We start from the raw sequence: 6,269 nt of genomic DNA, 5'->3' as shown, positions 1-6,269 counted from the left end.
ACTATAATAGTCAGGATTGTTTTGTAACTATCAATTAAAATGTAGCCGTACAAAACAATTCCATATACATGATATACATAAAAATAGCAGATGTTCAATGTCCTTAATTAGTAAGGATTCCTGATAATTTTCTTTATTCTTTCACCTGATGAGTTTTGCCTAATTATCTGCATATAGGCGGGCTATTACATATAATAGACTATAATAGTCAGGATTGTTTAATTTGCCTAATTATCTTCATGTGGGCGGCTTAATGAGTTTTCAGACACGTACGCATGGTTACGAATGGCGTATAGTCATAATGTTAATTATCAATTAAAATGAAGCGGTTCAAAAAAATCATCATCCCCAAGTTGTTTTCAACAACAAAAAGTGTTCTGTATTTCTAGTCAGAGAACTCGAGTTACATATTTTGGTTACCTTCGAGAATAGACTGGATAATGGATATGAACATGATGAATCGATAGTTAAGGATAGACGAGGTATTGTTGGTCGAAGCAACCTAAAAAACGATTTTCATTATCTAGATCAATATATTATTGAAAAATAACACCTTGATGTTTTGCAAAAGTTCATTCTACAAATCGTATACTTTGCAAACTTGCTTAATTTATTGTTGTTAATGAGTTATGAACGTTTTACAAAAGTGTTGTTGTTTCAGCCCTCTTTACAACGTAACTCAAGAACTGCAGCACCTATAAAAGTATATCTGTGATATTTTAATTCTTCTACACACTCGCTATTAATTGAGCAATGCAGTTTTTGCCAAAGCTCACTACCATTCGTAAGATTCTGTGAACTACCAAATCACAACAGTTTAAAATAATTAATAACCTTAAGGGATCTAGAATGAGCGTTTATTGCGTTTCGACAGTATTTTCATTTTCATTTTCATTTTCATTTTCATTTTCATTTTCATTTTCATTTTCATTTTCATTTTCATTTTCATTTTCATTTTCATTTTCATTTTCATTTTCATTTTCATTTTCATTTTCATTTTTGAAAATCACAATATAATACACATTTTATGATTAATTATAAAAATTTGATATTTTTCAAATTTTTGATATATAACAGTCTTCGAAGTAAATTATATAAATCTAGTGATATGTTCTTAAAGTGTATGTAGCTGGGAGGAAAAGCCGACGGTCAATTGGAAATTTTGACCTTTAATATTGAAGATATGGATTTTTTTCCCAAAAAGACCTAATTTTTTTTTGGTGTTTTGGGAAAAAAAATCCATATCTTCAAAACGAAAGGTCAAAATTTTCAATTGATCGTCGGCTTTTCTTCCCACCTACATACACTTAAAGTACAAATCATCAGATTTATAAAGTTTACTTCGAGTACTGTTAAATATCAAAAATATAAATTTTTAATCATTTGCCATAAAATGTGTATTAAATTGCAATTTCAAAAATCAAAATTATTTGATATCAGAAGGACATTCTTCGTATTCAGAATGCAATTCGATATGTCTGATGTGCTCTAATGTCCCAAAATAAATACTGTCCAAACGTTCATACCCCAGCCCTTAAGAACATTATAATAAACATATTGTGCAAACGTTTGTCAAAGGTTTATAGTCAAACGGGTTATAAACGGATAAGGATACAACAAACACTATAGTTTATCGCTTCTTAAAAACGTTTGTCCAATGTTGATGGATCAAAATCTTTGTCAAACATTTTATTTTAATCATCTTTTGTTTGCTTTAGAAATGTTTGCCAAACGTTTCAAAATGTACGTTTAATTTATGATTTTTTCTAAATGAAAATGTGATTAGTCAAAAAATGTGATTTTTAGTCAAACTCAAAATGTGATTTTTTTAGTCAAACTCAAAATGTGATTTTTGGTCAAAAAAGTGTCGTTTGGTCAAAAATTTACGAACATCAAGTTGATGATTATATTGACATAAAAGTTGAAAAAAAATTTCTATTATACAATTTCTACCAATTGTTAACAAAGGGTATTAATTGCAAAGAATGTCTTCCAATTCATGAAAACAAATAGATAATCAGCTTATCGGATTAAAAGCTTAGAGGGAAGGTCTTGCTGCTCAGCGAGTGTTTGTAATTATTATCAGAAGGTTTTCGCCAAATTCATTCTCTAATGCGTTTTTTAGATTTCGAATATTGTATTCATTTGAATAGATCTAATATATAATTCCATAGTTTACTAAATTTTGTATCTCTTTTTAAGGTGGCTGTGTACTCTCAGACATACATGTATTAAAAGTGCCATAACTTTGTAATAATTATTCACGCAAGACATATAAAAGTATACATTTTTATAAAGGCAAGACATCAAAGAATATCAATATAAATACAGATTTGGTGTAAAAACAACAATTATGAAGAAAATCACAAAAAAGTGAATTTTTGGCAATTTTTGTTCGGCATATCATAACAAAAAAAACACTCTTTCCAAAAATTCGTGTTTTTTTTTTCTTAATCATGAGGCACCATTCCAAAAACTGTCTTTTAGTTTTTGATGTTGGCCTTATTTTTAGAGATATTGACCATATAAGGCATCAAAATGAACTTTTTAAAATTCACAAACGCCTATTTGCACAAAATGATGCCTAAAATCGGAAATAGACCAAAATATAAACAATTGAGAAAACGGTTTCTTAAGTCGATCATGCTTTTTCACGATGAGCATAATTGCTTACCTATAGATGCTGTATTTTATTGAGTTTTCGTGTACATTTTGCACTTTGATAGAAGCTCGTAGGAGAATGCGGCAGTTCTCGTTTTTCTACCTTACATTCCGTGAACATCGGTAAATCCACAGCCCCTATTCATATCTTGATGTTTAAATCGGGAGAAAGAAATTCACATTTTATCAGCTAAAACGGAGCCATTTGACCGCTAGGTTTTGGTGAAATCAGTGTTTCCGTGGTGCTTCCATAAGATTTTCTTTCCTTAAAATTACGGCAACGAGTGAAATAGTGAAATAAATTTCATAAAATAGAGCAGTTGGAGTTAACAAATCCTTATATTTAGTAAATACATTTCAGAAAAGCACAATTTCGCGAACGAAACCATGTCAAGAACACACAGCCACGTATATAAGCAGTACAAAAATACTCAGTTTTCAAAGCGACTTGGAAGTAGGCCCTACATTTGCTACGTATACATGAATTGCAGTTTTAGAAAGTGACAAACCGTAAGGTTAAAAATAATACACCATTGAATGCAATTGTCACTTTGTCATGTTTGTGATATCCATACTGTAGTATCGCTAGGCGAAAACAAATTAATTGTGTTTGGGAAGACTCAGAAAATGAACCCTTTTCTTTTAGGCCTATGCCTTCGTTTTTTTCCGATTTATGTTATAATGTGTTCATTTGATTAGTGACCTTATTTAAACTATAGTATAGAAATATAAAAGCGACACTTGTTACGTACGTCAAAAACAGCTTTCTAAACACAAAATAAAACAAAGCGATGAAGGTTAAATGACTATTTTTAATGCAGTCACCCGGCTGTGATATTCATATATGATATATGCGACCGTACACGACGAATGAGCTGTAAATTCCCCCCCGGTCAATTTTTTTATATCGTGTTTAGAAAATATATATCATAAGCTTTAAATATATATCATAAGCTTTAAGCTTAAAATATATACCATAAGCTTTAAAATGGTATATAATTTGACTTCAAACGATATCCAAAAGCGGCGTTAAGGTTTGTTGAACTTTGCTCCTTCAAGAAAATGGTACCTTATTTCGTTTCTATATCTTTTTCCACATTGCTGGTAATAAATATCAAACAGTCATAATTGGCGGCCATTGAACCCTCCACTTGAACAGGATTTACAAAGCAAACAAAGACCAGAGCTAGACATCTAAGGTAGAAGCTTATTATCCTCTTCAACAATAGGATTATTGATTGAAAGGTGTTTGACTATATAAATGAGATACTTGTCGAAGCAACTTGAAGTACCGATGAATACGACCTTCGTGCACATTTTACATAAACCCAGACTACAATTTAGGACATTTACGGCTCATTTGTGCTGTACGGTCACATATATTAAACAACTGTTTAACACTTGTTTAGTGTTGTCACTTGCCAGTTGTTTTAGCACTGAAACACTTGGTGTATAGATATCAAATATGTGGTGTTTAGATATTAAATGTTTGGTGTTTAGATATTAAATGTTTGGTGTTTAGATGTGATTTCGTTTCAGCTGTAAACATTTTGTTATTTAGAGAACAAACATCTGCTACGTTTAGGTATTAAACATCGGTGGTGTTTAATGCCTAATCATGATGGATGGCGATATTGCAGCAGGACTCCGGATTGTTTTGTTGTTGGGCATCTACATTCAGGGGCGGATCCAGGAATTTTTGATAGAGGGGGCGCCTTTTGGTCGGTGACGAAAAAATGGTGTTAAGGACCGGGTTACCCCCTCGAAAACTCAACGGTTTTGGCCCATTCTTTTGCTGTTCATGGCCGAATTTGTTCATTTTTTGAATTTCTTTCATATTTTGTATTTTTAAGTTAGGCCGGCGCCTTTTGCTAGTCAAAAAAATAGAGGGGGCGTGCGCTGGCTGCGCCCCCCCAAATCCGCCACTGAGTCATTTGGTTCTTCTGTTCTTAAATCACACCTGAAATGACACATAAAAATGAAAAGAGAATGTCAAAATTGTGTATACAAAATGGTTACGGTATATTATGTCACAATCACAAACATGCACACATACTACTCCTCATCCCAAGGAGGTTAGATATAGAAAGGAGGGGAAATATATTACGTAATGCTTTGTTCCTTTGATGCCGATTTGATTTTCTGCCAAGATATTCATCGAAAAGTACCTTTTGTTTGGGACAAAGGGCTTCCGCCATTAAAACGAAAGTCGTGTGAAAGCGCCTATACTTGAAGGGAATGTAGGGGAAAGTGGGGTAATCCCGGGCACCTTTCGTTAAGGCTGCACATGTACAAGATTAAATAAAGTTCATCAGTGAAAATCATATCAATGCAAAGTAGGAGTAATGTTCTAAGTAGTTACCAGTTTTTAATAACTCAACATCTATAGTTAATAAGTTATAATTAAAAAACAAAATTTTAAAAAATGATGGGGTAATGCCGGACACGGGGTAATCCCGGACACAATGATTTCTGCTAAGAGGGAAAGTGGAGAAGGATGATAATCCCCTAGAATGTATTAGGTACTTCTGTTACCTCAAGCATACAACTATGGGGGCTGTTGTTGTTGTCTATATTTTCGAAATAGCATGTGTCCGGCATTACCCCATCTGTATAGAGAATGCATGTGTGTCCGGGATTACCCCTCACGGTCCCGACTTAATGTTTCAGTGCTTGTTCTACTAATCCATTTTTAAGATACCAAAATTCATATATCCAGCTAACAATCAAGTATCAAACATAATTTTCATCCATACTTCATCTGTGTCCTTTGTCGCATTAACTGTCACCCAGCTTATAAATCACTTTTCAGATAAAAAGTCAAAAATGACAATTTCTGTTTTTTCGTAATTTTTACAAAGAAAGACGAGACCCAAAGCGCTGGTAATAGTACACGTGAGGTACACCTTGAGGTAGCTAATACCCCAAGGTAGTATACTAGTGCCACCCTTCTCCGTTTAGCTGCAATCGATATGTCCGGGATTCCCCACAGTCCGGCATTACCCCACTTTCCCCTACCTTTTGTTCCCATACACTAGTGGAAATTTAGGATGAGAATTCTTTCAAAACGATGAGAATTGGACAAAAGTATGAGAATTGAATATTTTCTCATTTCTATGAAATTTTCTCATCCAAATGAATGAGAAATGTTAATTAAAGTGTCAACCAACTGTCACATTGTTTTAAATGAGGAATTCATTTCTATAAAACTTTCTCATCCAAATGAATGAGAAATACTAATTAACCTGTCAACAACCTGACACAAATGGTTGTTTGACACTGAAATTAACGTGAGCTTCATTTTCTAATACAAAATTATTATGATTAGGCCAAGTAAAAAATAAAACATGTTTCACGTCCGGGTTTTCGAAAAAAAGGAGGAGGAGGGGGCTTTTTATTTACTATTTTTTATCGCAAAATTGGTGTAAATACCCATACTTACTGAGCTGTTTTAGCGTATACAATAATGCCTGGAAAAAGGAGGAGGCCCTTTTTTATTTGTTGTTCTGAGAGTTACACCCCTCCAGTAATCACAAAACCTTCCTAAAATGTTTCTTGTATCTTAACAAGGCTATAGAAAGCATTTCAACTTCCTAGACATATTTTTT

This window comes from Amphiura filiformis, chromosome 14 (assembly GCF_039555335.1).
Source record: "Amphiura filiformis chromosome 14, Afil_fr2py, whole genome shotgun sequence".
NCBI lineage: Eukaryota > Metazoa > Echinodermata > Ophiuroidea > Amphilepidida > Amphiuridae > Amphiura > Amphiura filiformis.
Note: the sequence above shows the minus strand (reverse complement) of the source record.